This window comes from Crocuta crocuta, unplaced genomic scaffold (genome assembly GCF_008692635.1).
Source record: "Crocuta crocuta isolate KB4526 unplaced genomic scaffold, BGI_CrCroc_1.0 scaffold119, whole genome shotgun sequence".
Lineage (NCBI taxonomy): Eukaryota > Metazoa > Chordata > Mammalia > Carnivora > Hyaenidae > Crocuta > Crocuta crocuta.
This window is the reverse complement of record NW_027551562.1, coordinates 7,999,638-8,013,992: the sequence shown is the minus strand read 5'-3', so window position 1 is coordinate 8,013,992 and position 14,355 is coordinate 7,999,638. Positions and strand designations below refer to the sequence as shown.

The 14,355-nt window shown below is 58.2% G+C and overlaps 1 protein-coding gene across 1 annotated transcript in view; it reads left to right on the top strand.

Moving 5' to 3' along the window:
* The window catches only part of KCNK9 (potassium two pore domain channel subfamily K member 9), a 74,921-nt gene that overhangs the window by 939 nt on the left and 59,627 nt on the right, over positions 1–14,355 (top strand). The gene's annotated exons all lie outside the window — the stretch shown is intronic.

Below are 14,355 nucleotides of genomic sequence, written 5' to 3'. Positions count from 1 at the left end.
TCTGCAGAGTCCCCAGAAACTGGGGAGGTTCAGCCCTGGTCTGGGGAGAGAGTCCAGTTGGTATATCTGGAGGACTCCTGTGGGTCCCTCTCCCAAGGGTGCTGGCTGGAGAGCAGAGTCCCTTGGTGGGTGCCCAGGGCAGTGCCCCTGCTGAGGTGAGGGGGCGTTGGGGAGCCCATGCGTGTGACACTTGGAGACCCTTGGGAACGGGAGCAGGTCACTTCAACCCAGTGGACATGGCAGCAGGTAGGGTGGTGTCTCTGTGTCCCCGTACAGCACCCTGCCTCTGCACAGCCATCTCCTTAGACCTGCTAGGGCCACTGTGTTGGCTCGGGTGGCNTCTCTTCCATCAGCCCTGACTCCTCTGGACTTCCCCCTCTAATTTTCCCCTTGATATTTTTCTTTGTCTGGAAAGCTCTGTGTGCTGAAACGGCAGGCTCTCTCCGTGCCATATGCAACAGGAAGTGCCAGCACAGGACGGCCTGTCTTTGCTTCTTGGTTGAGAAGACTTTGTAGAGAGTCATCTTGTTTGAAATGTTTAATTCATTGGTGCGGGTTTTTATGTTTTTGGAAGGAAATTGCTCTTCTGTTGCCTACGTAACTAGCTTTGCTCCTTGCCCCACGCACTTGGCCCAGCGGCCAAAACACAGAAAAGTCCTTCCTTCCCCACACCCCACTTGCCTCCAGCGCCTGGAAGGGCCAGGCGGTCATTACCGTCATTTTTGTCTCTACACTTCCAGCATGAGCTGTGGCGGTCACAAACGCACATGGCGCCGATCCTGGGGTTCCGGGGGCCTGTTTGCTGGAGAGCCCAAGGATAAGAAATGGGCCTCTAAAACCTGACTGTCAGGGTGGGGGGGGGGGGAAGCCATCGTTCCCCAAACATGCCTTCAGTGACCTAGCCCTTGGCAGGTGAAATCTGCAAGCACACTGGCCCCAGGAGTGAAACGAGCACCTGAAACCCATCTGGCCTCAAGGGCTGAGCTACAGCCTCGAGGATTGGAGTTAAAATCAAACCCTGAGATGCTCCCATTTACCTGAAAATGGAAATAGGCTGGTAGAGTTCTCATCAAGGTGTGTTTATTGATCCTGATAGGTAGTTCCAAGCATCTTCTAAAGAGAAAACGTCAAGGAACGTGTGGCCAGACCGAGGGTGTNCTGAAGGCCTTTGATTTTCCTCACCTCACTCCTCAAGTTTTCAACCTGAGTTTCTGGAAAGGAAGGTGGGGGTACAGATGCAAGAAGATGGAAGAAAACCAGCTGCCCTGACACTGAACTTGGAGCCCAGTGATCTGGCTTGCAGCTTGAGTCTGGCCATCCTGGCGGACCACAGGGAGGTCATGTCTCTTCTCCCGACCTCAGTTTCCCCACCTGTAGGCGCCTGACACAGGGCTCACCTGCCAGGCTGGCGGTGGGCTCCCAGATGCCTGTGGCACCCCAGCACAGCGCAAAGCACTCCTTCGTCGGTGTGAATCCACACTCTTTGACACGGGCTGAGGGGCTGAGTCCGCGCAGTCTGCCCCGGGAAGCTATTTAGCCCAAGAGCTCAAATTTACAGGAAACAAAGCACCTTTCTAGTTAATTCTGTTTGTTTTCTTCTTTTTTTTTTAATATAAATGCAAATTAAGGTCCTCCTAGGCCTAGAACAAAAAGCAGCCCCAAGCCAGGCCCTCTGAGGAGCTGTCTCCTAGTGGACGGTGATATTAATGAGTCAGGTGAACCTTCACGGGCGTTCTTATTTTTAATCTAACCTTGAGTGAGCGGGCTTCAACTTTGAGCTCCGGTCCACCAGGTGGGCAGGAACCAGTGGACTCGTGGTCTGTGAGTGAACGGCGTTTCTCAGGTGCTCCTCCTGTGAGATGGGTTTTAAAAAACAACACAGTTACCACTTTACATCGGCTCCGCCTGCCTCTGTGACAGGCTGTGAGGGGCTGGTGTGTGAACCCCACCCAGCTCTCCGGTGGGGAGGGGGGTGGTGGGCAGGTCGGCCACGGCCGTGGCCACCACTGACGGAGGAGGGCAGCACAGGCTCAGTAGCGGGCCCCGAAAGGGCACATCCAATGCCACCGTCCACCGCCTCCTGATGCTGTTCCTTCTTGTCTCCTTTTTGACGTTTGCGCCATCTAAAGCTGCTTGCGGGATGTGGTGGCGTCGACTTCCACGTGGCCGGTGTGGACGATGGGAACCCTGCATCCATATCTCGCTGTGCTCGGCTGCTTAGCAGGATGGAGGGTTGGAAGCTTCTGCCTGGCAGGGCCAGGGCCTGGCTTGAATTTCCTGCTTGGGGCAGAGGCCTAAGGGACCCCCACTCTCCCAGCAAATTTGCAGGCTTCCTGTAGGAGGCGCTGTGCCCTACAGTCAGTGCCTGGCCGGCAGCAGAGGGGAATCTTCAGGACCCTTAGGTTTTGAATCTAACATCTGTGATCTAAGTTGTCACCACCTTTAGGGTCCTCAGAGAGGAAGAAACAATGCTCAGAATTCAGATCTCCTCTGCAGGGTCCAGGAGGGCCATTTAAAAACTGGTCTGTGTAGGGGAAGGAGGGAGGGAAGGAGATGCGGGTTTTCTGTTTTGGCGGCAGTTTGGAGGGGCAGTGTCTCTCTGGGCCCTTTGGGCTCATCTGAAGCCGGGGTGGCTGTCCCAGGAGCTGAGGTGACAGGCTTAGGAGCCTCAGTCTGGTGGCTGGGGGTGGGGCACACCCTGAGAAAGAGTTTTGGGGCCCCTGTAAGCTCCTTGCTCAGGGTCCCCCTCCGGCTTGAAGTCAGAGCGCGGAGGGGCACTTCCCTTTCCTCGTTCATGAACAGAACCTGAATGGAGCTTTCACCAAGTGGAAAGCATTTTCTGTTTCTTTCTGGCACTCTTGGGTGTAGTTTTTAATACCTAGTTTACACACTTGCCGTGGGCACGTGGGCCTGCCCGACTCAGTCCTCCGGCATTGCCTCTGAGACTCTGGGGACAGCGAGATGATAAGGCCTGGCCTTGCAGCTGGCGGGAGCTGGAAACCCAAACAGTTGCTCGCAGGGACAGCGAAACTCCGTTAACCCTTTCAGTGCCTCGGTGCTGTGGGCGCAGACGGGCCAGGGGGCACATTCCTCGGCTGGCCCTTTGCCTCCTTCTGGCAGGTCCTCACCCTCCAGGGAGGCTTGGCCTGTCCCTCGGCCACTCACTGCCTCCCTGAGCCGCACCCCAGCCCCCTGGTCCGCCCCCTGTGCCAGCATGGTCTGTACCATCTGTCCTGCCCCAGGCAAGCTGTGTCTGTGCCCCCACCCCACCCCTGCGGGCATCCCTTGAGAGCACACAGAGTGGAAGCAGGCCCAGATGGATGGAGCGGCCTGGTGCCGGAGGGAGCATGGAGCTTCCACACACCCGGGCTCCCTTCACCCGCAAGGCCAGTGGGGGCATTGCCCTCCCTTGATGGATGAGGAAACCGAGGCGCGGGTGAGGCAGCACACGCGGAGGCAGAGGGCTGTGAGCTCCAACTATGGCGTTGTCCCAGGAGCCAAGGATGGGCCTGTGGAATATTCCATCCGCGTCTTCTGCTTCTCCCTTTCACTCTGCTGTTTAGGAGGCCTGGTCACCCAGCACACGGGGCCTGGACAGGAGGTGTTTCCTTGCTACTTTCCGGTGTGGCCACTGGCAGGAGGCTCCTCCGCCGCAGGCCCCGCCCGGCCCCGGCCTCGCCCCAGGTTGCGGTGGCCCTCCAGTCAACACTGCCTGTTTATAGGTGCCGTGGAGGAGGCAGAGAAGTGAGGCTCCTTGTGACTCTGGGTGGCACGGAAGACATGGCTTTCCTGAAGTGCACAGAGACACCTCGCCAAGTGCTCTGAGGCAGGGGCAGGTATCGGACGACCTCCACTGTTCCAAAACCCATTGCCTTTCTTTCCCGGGTCATCTCACCAGCGAAGTCCAGGGACGTCAGAGCGGCTGCAGGAGGTGACGCAGGCCTCAGTGTACATCTATCCTCCGCATGCACCTGTGTTCACACCTCCGTCCATCCATCCATCCCGTGCACTCACTCCCTGGGCCCTCCAGCGCCTGTGTTCACACCTCCATCCATCCATCCATCCCATGCACTCACTCCCTGGGCCCTCCAGGCACCTGTGTTCACACCTCCATCCATCCATCCATCCCGTGCACTCACTCCCTGGGTCCTCCAGGCGCCTGTGCTCACACCCCCATCCATCCATCCCTCACACTCATTCTTTGGGCCCTCCAGGCACCTGTGTTCACACCCCCATCCATCCATCCCGCACACTCATTCCTTGGGCCCTCCAAGCGCCTGTGTTCACACCTCCGTCCATCCATCCATCCCGTGCACTCACTCCCTGGGCCCTCCAGCGCCTGTGTTCACACCTCCATCCATCCATCCATCCCATGCACTCACTCCCTGGGCCCTCCAGGCACCTGTGTTCACACCCCCATCCATCCATCCCGCACACTCATTCCTTGGGCCCTCTAGGCGCCTGTGTTCACACCTCCACCCATCCATCCCGTGCACTCACTCCCTGGGCCCTCCGGCACCTGTGTTCACACCTCCATCCATCCCGTGCACTCACTCCCTGGGCCCTCCAGTGCCTGTGTTCACACCTTCATCCATCCCGTGCACTCACTCCCTGGGCCCTCCAGGCGCCTGTGTTCACACCCCTATGCATCCATCCCGCACACTCACTCCCTGGGCCCTCCAGGTGCCTGTGTTCACACCTCCATCCTGTGCACTCACTCCCTGGGCCCTCCAGCGCCTGTGTTCACACCTCCATCCATCCAACCCATCCATCCCGTGCACTCACTCCCTGGGCCCTCCAGGCGCCTGTGTTCACACCTCCATCCATCCAATCCATCCATCCCGTGCACTCGCTCCCTGGGTCCTCCAGACGCCTGTGTTCACAACCCCATCCATCCATCCCGTGCACTCACTCCCTGGGCCCTCCGGCACCTGTGTTCACACCTCCATCCATCCCGTGCACTCACTCCCTGGGCCCTCCAGGCGCCTGTGTTCACACCTCCATCCATCCATCCCGTGCACTTGCTCCCTGGGCCCTCCAGGCGCCTGTTCATGCTCTGTGCATCATGCATGTTTGCAGCCATCCTGCTTCACAGTCATTCACTCCTCCCCTCACTCATTCACTCATTGACTCCTCTGAACATCCACTCAGCCATCCGGGCACCTGTGTTCACCCCTCCAGCACTGGGTTTCTGCCTGTCTTCGTCCCTGTGCTGGGGAGGGAGCACAGTGCCCCTAGTAGCATCTTAGTAAGTGATGACGCCTCGATGTGGGGATCTCCACGGTGTTCCAGCCTCATCCCCTTCCTGAAAAATGGTCAGCCAATCCCAGTCACTTTTGATTTTTAAAAACGTTTACTGAAGTGTAATGTTCACACAGAAAAGTGCTCTTAATCGGAAGTATAATGTTCAATGGTTCTTGTGAACAAACCGTGCCCTTGTAACCAGCGCTCAGATCCAGAAATATTACCAGCACCCCCAGAACCTCCCTCACTAGTCAGCTTCTTTTTGAATGGCTCAAGTGACAGGGAGCTCATGCCCTTGCATGCAAGGTAGTAGGATGTGTTTATATGCATGATGAGGGTATTGTGTGAGGTTCTGATCTGGTGGGACCACCATGTAGAAAAGGTGTGTGTGTGTGTGTGTGTGTGTGTGTGTGTGTGTGTGTGTGTGTGTGTGTGTTGAGGGGTTAGTCTTTCACAGGGTTGGCCAGTCTCTGTAGTGGTCACCTGAAAAGGGGAGAGAAGATCCGCATTTAGAAGTTGGAAGTGGGGGGGCTCAGCACGCGGATGTGTGGATGCACTGCCGTAGGGGGCGTGCTGAGGTAGCCCAGGGTACGGCGGGCGCTGGCGCCAGCACTGGCAGGCTGCCAGCCCAGGGGGCCTGCCCCTCTGAGTTAGAGCAAGTTGCAGCTCCACTCCTGGTTTACAGCAGCCAGGCCACCACCAGGAAATCACTGTGGGGAACCCGTGCCCTGGTGACAGCAGAGCCCCAGGGAGGCCCCCGGCAGGCTGGGCTGATGAAGGAGCGGCAGTCTGCACCGTCAAGGGAGTCCCGTGGGCAGAGGAATTCTGGGATATGAGCATTTGGGTGAGGGACCCTCCCCCAGTGGAACATCCTGCTGGCCTTGGGGAAGGGGCGTCTGGGGTTCGTCTCATCAAGGGATTTTGTTCGAGGGCTCCTTTTTCTGCACATCCCAACTCTGGGGTCTCTGCCTGTAGAATAGCCAAGGGCACCCAACCTGTAGCTTACGGTTCTGCAGAGGAAGGGGCGAGTGGAGCTCAGCTCCCCCCTGTCCTGTAGTCCTGGGCCCCCGAGTTTCTGACAGTCAGGACTTCATAAGCCCGGTTCTTCTCTGAGCAGTTGTGGTCTGTGTGTGTGCTGTCCCAGTGCAGAACATCACCTCCCCTTGTCTCGGCAGTGTGCTTCTATTAATGCCCCCCACCTGGTTTGCCAGCTTTTCTGGGTGTCCCCTCCCTGCGTTGACATGTCTTCTGATTCGTGCAGACTTCTTCCCTGTGCTCCTGAGCAGCCGTTTCTGTCTTGCCTTGGTGTGAACCCGAGTCCAGTCCCTGGCGTGGATCTCTGAGGGATCCAGTGGGATTATGTGCTGTGGCCCCGGAGAAGGCATGGTTGATAGAAAAATTCGCGGTGGCAGGGAGAGTGGCCAGGACTGTGTTGGGCCGGCAGCTGCCCACACTGGGGTTCCCTGGCTGGTGTGTCCTGGCGTGGCCACATCCCCACCCCTGCCCCCGCCCGGGCTTTGGGGGTCAGTCAGGCCTGAGCAGTGACAAAACCTGCCCGGGGAACAGCCACTCACAGGGGGTGCTCGCTGAGCGGGGTGGGCGAGCCCTGACGGGTCCTCACCCTCATTGTGCACCAGCCTTAGAAGGAGCTGGTGAGTGGCCCTGGGTGAAGCGTGGGGTCAGACCAGAGGAGGGCGCTGTGGCCGGGGCGTGGGGGTCGTGGTGGGGACACCTTTGGTATGGCCCAGGGGCTGCCGGCCCAGGCGTCCAGGGAGTCGGGGAGGCGGATCTGAGCCCTACCTACGGCCTCAGCCTTCCCGTCCCGATGTGCCTCCTCAGACTGAGCCCAGAGGGGCTCGGGGAACAGAGCATGGGGTCCCGTCACCCTGTGTCTGTCTGTCCTGGACACCCAATCCCAGCCATGTCCCATAAGCCGCGGCTTCCTCATCTGTGAAATGGGGACAACGGAGCTTTGCGTGTGCGGCCGTGAATGTTGAGCTCACGGCTCGTCCTCACCAGCACCTGCGGCCTTTGGTTGTTACGATGGTGGTCATGATGGTGGTCAGGCGTGATGAGCTCCTGTGCGCGCGCGACGTGGGGCGTTGTCAGGTGCAGCCACACCGCCCACCCTCTCGATGACATTCCCATGGTCTGCACTGCGTCTTCTGGGGCCCGGGGGGCTCAGCCCCTCGTGAGGGCCTCTCACCAGCTGCGGAAGGAGGCTCCCAGGCCGGGGTGCCAGGCTTCGGTCATTCGGGGCCACAACGTACAAGCCCAGGTGCTCAGTTTCCCCGGCCGGTTCCTGTTGAGGAAATGTGGCTTCCCGGGATGCCCGCCGCCACGACCACCTTTGCGAAGGTGGCGGCCTCCCGGGCACCCCATTCCCTCTAGGGGCAGAGCCAGGTCCCCAGGCCAAACCCCAGTGGATCCGGCTCCTGCCCGGGTCACAGCGCCTGCCTGCTCCCCTCGCCCCAGCTGTGCCCTGCCCCTCCCCCGCTGTCCTTCCCCGCTTGGGCGGAGGATGCCTGCCTGTGCCCCTCGCCGTCCTGGGCGCCTCTCACGTGTGTCTGTGCCCTCGCGTCCACGTTCCACACTGAGGCCCCAGGGCAGGGCTGGGCTCAGGCTCCCCGGACGGTGCCCAGGGCAGGCCTGCTAGACGCCAAGTCGCACCTCTGGCCCCCAGGAGCAGGACTTAGGGCTGGGTGGTTCAGGGCGCTCCCTTCCGGCTGGGTTGTGCCTCGGGGCCACTGGGCAGGCGCGGGAGGGAGGAGGCCCCAGCCTTTTGAACTTGAGCTGTCGGTTGTGATGGAAGATGTCAGGTTAGGGGCCCATTGTGCCCAATGAGGAACTTACCAGCCCCGCGGCGTAGATGTGTGCTGTGGCCCCCCCCCCCCACCACCCCTGACTGACCCGTGTGAGTTAGCTGGGCACCTGGTAGGAAGGGACACCCGCGTGTCAAATGGCCCTTGGCCGTGACTGGCTCGGCCAGATGAGTGAGTGTGGCCCGTTCAGGAAGGGGAGAGGCCTCTCAGGAAGCGTCAGCAGGCCTCTGCCTGGGCCCAGGGGCCTGGGGCTTCCTATGCCTGCTCCCGGCACCCTCGGCGCTGCCTGGCCTTCCCAGCCGCCTGTCTGCGGCCCCTCCCCCTCCCCCTCCCTCACACACGCCCTGGACCACCGCTTACCTGGCAGTTCCCACCTGAGACCTTGTCGTTGCTGTTCCCTCCACCCACCTGGGCATAAGATGCAGAGAAGGTGTTTGTTCATGGGCTGTCCGGCCGAGGGCCAGGGGCCGGCAAGTCAGCGGGTGAGGTGTGCGGCGCTGGTGTCTTTGGGTTCCGATCACCGTTTGGTGGAGGTGTGGGGTGTGGGCACGTACCTGGGGTGCCGTGGGTGTCGGGTGGCTGAGGTCTGCTGGGGATGAGGGGCCGAGCCTGGGGGGCCGTCCACACCTGGAGGCGGTCTGGGCCATGCACTCATGCCCCGGGCCCCCGGGATCGTTTGTGTTTGCACCCCTGCGCTCTGCTGCCCCCTCCCCCTGCTCGGAGCCCAGGAGGAGCTTGGCGAGGTGACTCTGCCTGGAGCTGCTCAGAGCTTTCGTTAGGTACTTGTGTGGCGCCGGCTGGCCGCGTCCCCACCTCTGTGGGTAAGAGCCCGTGATTTCTTCTGAGCCACGGTGAGGACGCTGGTGTGAGCGCAGCAGGGAGCATGGGACGCCGTGGAGGGCCCCGGCTCCGCCTGTGGGGTCCTGGGTTCTAATCCTCCCCGGGTGACCTTGGGGCTAGGGCAGTGCCCCTCCCGCCTCCCCTGACTTGGGGGCTGGATGCATCTTTGCGGTGGGGGCCGTCCTGTGCGCGGCAGGACGTTGAGCTGGTATCCCTGCCCTCCGCTGACCACTGCCAGTAGCATCCCCCCACCCGGCTGTGACACAAAAATGTCCCCAGACATTTCCAGATGTCCCCCGAAGAGCAGAATGGCCCCTGGCCCGGTGGCTTCTCTTCCCTGAACCCCTTCTGTAGAACCAGAGAGTAAGCCGCCTTCTGGGCCACGGCAAGTGGGGGCCAAGTGGCGCATGTGTGAGGAGGCCACGCCGGGAGACGCAGCCCACTTTTCAGGGGAGGTGACCTAAGTGAGCTTTCAGGCAGCGTCAGGATCCCCGTCCCAGCAAGGGGAGCTCCGGTGGGACTCAGGTNGTGACTCGGGGGGGCCTGGGGGAGTCACTCAGGTGGGCTTGGGGTGAATCAGGTGGGTTTGGGATGAGTCACTCAGGTTGGTTTGGGGTGAGTCACTTGGAGGCTGGACTGAGTCACCCAGGGCTTGGGGGGAGTCACTCAGGTGGGCAGCTCAGCTCACTGGTATTGGGAGGCCCCAGGCCCTTGGCTTCTACCCCTCAAGGAGAAACTCTAGGCACACGGTGGCCCCGCCGTGAGGCCCTGGGAATGGAGGGCTCTGGGCTCCATAGTCTGCCAGGTGGCGTGGGGGCCTCTGTGTCTCTTAGAGTAGGCGTGAAAATGGGTGCTGACGGTGCAGGGCTGGCCTGGCCTCGAGCCACGCATCCCGTCTGGTCCCCAGGAGGCCGTGGGGACTGGGGAATATTCCTGCGGGGCTGGGTGTTATGAGGGTCTCCCAGTGTGAGGGCCACTTCTGGGAGGTAACAGACCCTTTGCACCCTGAGTGCTGGGGACACTGGCAGCTGGCAGAATGGGCCTATCATTTGTTAGGGACAGCGTTCAGGCCAGAGGGACCCAAACCCCGGCAGAGTGGATGCTGGCATGGGCTGATTCATGAAATACCTCTCACGTCACTGAGCACTAGTGAGCAACGGCAGAAAACATTTTATAAAGTGGGGAGAAAGGTCCCCCCAACTCCCCTTTGGTTCCGTGGTCGTACATAAAAATGGCTTTAGCTTTTCTTGTTCATGTGCTCACCATTGCCTACATTTGCACACCGGGTTTATCGCTTCATCAGAATGCGTGTGTTAGAGGTTATGTTCAGCTGCCTGTAACAGAAAACCCTGTCAGTGGCACCTCGACCAAAAGCAGTTTCGTGTGTTGCGGGGTCTGGAGTGAGCAGGTGGGCTAGCAGGCACTCCAGGACGCCTCCAGAGACTCCGGCTCCTGCTGCCGTTCTGCTCTGCCATCTTAGTCTGGCTTTTGTCCTAAAGCCGGTGCCTCATGGCTCCAAGATGGCTGCGTCACCACCGGCATCACCTCTGGCATCCTCTCAGCAGCGAGAAGCAGGAGAACAAAAAAGAAAGGCGTGTGCCAGCTGGGCTTGCTCCTGTCTAACGAGCTTTCCTGGATGGCCCACCCATGGCCGGGACCGTGTCTCATGACCAATCCTAGCTGCAAGGGAGTTTGGAAAATGAGGCGTGTTGTTTCTCAGACCAACCAGGGTTCTGATGGTGAGGATGGAGCAGAGCTCTAGGAGTCGGTAGGCGCCCACGGTGTCTGCAGGGGATGCCTAGCCGTTCAGAGTCCCTGTTTCTAAGTTTGTATCCAGCATTGCCTTGCGTTTCTGCCATCTTAAGGGAGATTTATTTTTACGGCTCTACATCCACTAACGGAACGTACTGTCGTCTCTTTACTCCTCTATTTATAGCAATTTAATGTACCTTTTTTTAAATTTTCATTTTTTGCCAATTATAGGTAGTGCTTTCCTGAACATCTGTGTGTGTAGCTTCTGCTGGGTTCTTACCTAAGTTGTGGGTGACGGTGGGGTTCCCAGGCCAGAGGGCGCGAGAGCAGCAGTGGCGATTCCCATCAACCCCCAGGCGGGCGCGGGTCCCCTGGTGCCGCTGTGGCTTCGGCAGCCCTCGGCAGTGCTGAAGATGTTTTTGATGCCCTTTCCGTCTCAGAACATTTCCTTAGCAATCTTTGTGTGGCCCGGACCCGGCCGTGCAGCGTTGGAAGGCTGGTGCACACAGCTGGGAAAATCCACCCTCATCCCTGGCACAGCTGGTCCAAGGGGCTCTGCAGATGCAGCTGGGACCCTCAGCCTCCTGAGCACTGCGGAAGCAGGCCCGGGCAGGGGAGCCCCCGGGCCTTGGTCTAGCTCCGGGGATGGGAAGCCTCATCTGGTCCATCTGGCCCTGCCAATGGCTTGGTCACTGAATCGCTGAGCTGAGAAGCAGCCCCGCTGGGAAGAGTGCGTTCTGCGATTGATTAGTCATGCCTGCCCTGGGGATGGGACGGACGGTGGTGGCGTGCTGGCTACATCCTGGCCCACCCTGCACAGGGGAAAGGGAGAACGTCAGAGACGGAAGGCTCTTCTGTCGATGTGCCCAGGGTGCCGTCACTCTGCAGATGTTGTGTGTCCCTGGGGTGGTCTACTTTACAATGTGGCTTCCCGTTCTCTACCATCTTGCATCCATGTAACAACCCTGTGAAATAGGTGGGGTCACAGATCAACCCTGTTGTGCTGAGGAGGCTCAGAGAGAGGTCCAGGGACTTGCCCAAGGTCACACAGTGGAGCTGGGGTGTGAACTCGAGTCATCTACCCTCAAGCCCAACGTTCTGTCCGTCACAGCCGCAGCCTTCCCCTGTGCTGTCCACCTGCTTGGGACCGTGGGCTGGGTGCAGGAAGAATCAGCCTCAGCGATTATTGTCTGACAGTCAGGAGGACTCACAGATCATCTGGTCGTGCCCTCTTAGGATGTGGGATGGCACCATGGCTTAACCCCTCAGTGACGGGGAGCTCACTGCCTCCCTGAATTCAGAGGGAAAGGCAGATGCGGCATCAATGGTCAAAACAGGCAAACAAACAAAAGAGACAGAAGATCTCTCATCGGCGTGTTTTAGTCGTGCCGACCAGAGCTTCCCAGGGCAAGTTTAACTTCTCTTGCCACAGCAGTGGAGTGATCATTCATGATTTCTCCATGAGGTTCTGGTTCTTTGCAGAGTCTATCTCAGCGAGTTTCAGCAACTCTATCAGACAGATATTTTTGTGTATCCCTGTTTTAAGCTGACGTGGTAGATCAGAGAGGTTGAGCAGTTTGCCCAAGGTCACGCCGCCAAGCAGGAGTTATACCCAGGCAGCCTGACCTCAGAGTCTGTGCTTGTAACTATACTGTTATATACTGCTTCTTTTGACCTTCTGTATCAGCTAGCTAATGATGTGTAACAAATCACCCCCAAATGTGGAGGCTTACAACAACAACCATTTATTATTGCTCGCAGTCTGTGGCTCAGCGGGGCGCCTTTTCTCACTGCTGGTCTTCAGGCTGACAGACTGCTCTGTGCTAAGCCATTGTGTGTTTTCCTTCGGTAACGGCTGAGGGACGAGCAGGCAGGGGAAGCAAGTGAGGTCCCTTGTGACACGGTCCTGTACCTGCCCTGCCATTTGATCCATATGCCATTGGTTGATGCAAGTCACATGATCAAAGCCAGAGACCATGGGCAGGACACGTGCCGGCCCAGATGCGGCCAGGTTGGTGGTGCCGTCTCCTCCTTCTGCTGGCTGAGCCAGAGCCCGTTCACGCCCCTCGCCGTGCCCCTCGCCACGCCCCTCCCTGCTCTCTGTACTCAGCTGTGCCCAGCACAGTGGCGCTCACACGGCTTTGGACTCTGATCTGGGTTCCATGCCCCCCACCCGTCTATAAAGTAGATTGAGCACCATCTCTCTCTGCATTGGGAAACTCCACTCCAATGACAAAGTGCCACAGACCCGGCGCTTAAGCACCAGAAACTTGATTTCTCCCGGCTCTGGAGACCGGAAGTCTGAGCTCAAGATGTCTGTGGGGATGATTCCTCCTGTGGCCGCTGAACGGGGCTTGTAGACGGTGCGTTCTCCATGGGTCATGGCCAACCCCAGTGTGTCTGTGACCTAATCTTTTCTTCTTATAAGATCACCTGTCACTGGAGTAGGACCCCGCCCATGCCCAACCTCAGTTTACCTTGATCATCTCTGTGAAGACCCATCTCCAACTTCAGTCCCATTCTGGGGTCCTGGGGGTCGGGACTTCAACATATGGATTTGGGGGAAAGCAGCTCGGCCCGTGATACCCTCCTGGGGCTGAGCATTAAGTGAGAAAATGGAGCTGAAAGTGCCCGGTGCAGGACACGCCATGGAGAGGCCACTTTGTGCACATTGGCTCTCCTCCATGTCGCCCGTAGGAAGACGAGCCTGTCTCATTATGACCAAGGAGATTTTACATTTTATTGCCCTAATGTGTCCATTAGTTTTTTGTTATTCTCAAAATCTAGTTCTGTGTTGGGTGGGAAAAAAAGCCCATGGTGGTGGAGTGGACTCGGCACACGGCGTGTCCTCAGGAGATGACACTCACATCCCTGCCCCCTCCCCTTCCTCACGGGGGACGGCGGGGAAGCCCCTCACTGGTCTCAGCCTCAGTGTCCCCGTTTGCAGACTCCGTGATCCTGCCTCCTTCAGCATGTCTGCGGGTTTGGATGCACCAAGTCTAATGTGCTGCTTCTACACTTTTCTGTAACTGGATTTTTAAACAGGTGGTATGTAGTATTTCTGTAACCGACACACACACACATTAATGTTAGGTTTTTGGTGTGATTATCTTATTATGGTTCTATATAATAAATGACTCCTTATCTTTTGGAGATACGTTCTAAAACACTTAGAGATAAAAGGCAGCGTCTGGAATTTGTTTCAGAATAATCTGAATTGCCGGGAATTATTGACTTCAGAATAGTCTGAATTGGATAGAACGAGGCTGGCCATGAGCTGTTCATTATTTGTATGCAGGAGTGCGTTACACGGCTTTCTTACCTTCGTATATATTTGAACGTTTGCATCATCTGAACAGAACATAGAATGTCAGTGGTGGGCTCTGTGCGGTGCGGCCGCCCACCCCACCCCAGGCCCCAGGAGGAGGCAGCTACCAGCAGCCGGCCATGCGTGGGGGGGATGGGACACCTCCTTGTGTGACCCCCACGCTCTGGCCTGCGTGCAAGCTTTCTCTGGCCCTTCCATTGCTCGTCTTACTGACTTTTGCAGTGGTATTTATTCAGTGCCTCTTTTACATGTTTTAGGTTTTCTTTTCTTTCTTCACCTTCAAGCGCTGAGAGATACCAGGCTGATGTTTTTGAAAGACCTGCATTAAAGGCTACACTTGTTCCTCTGTGTACCACCGTGGCTGTATCC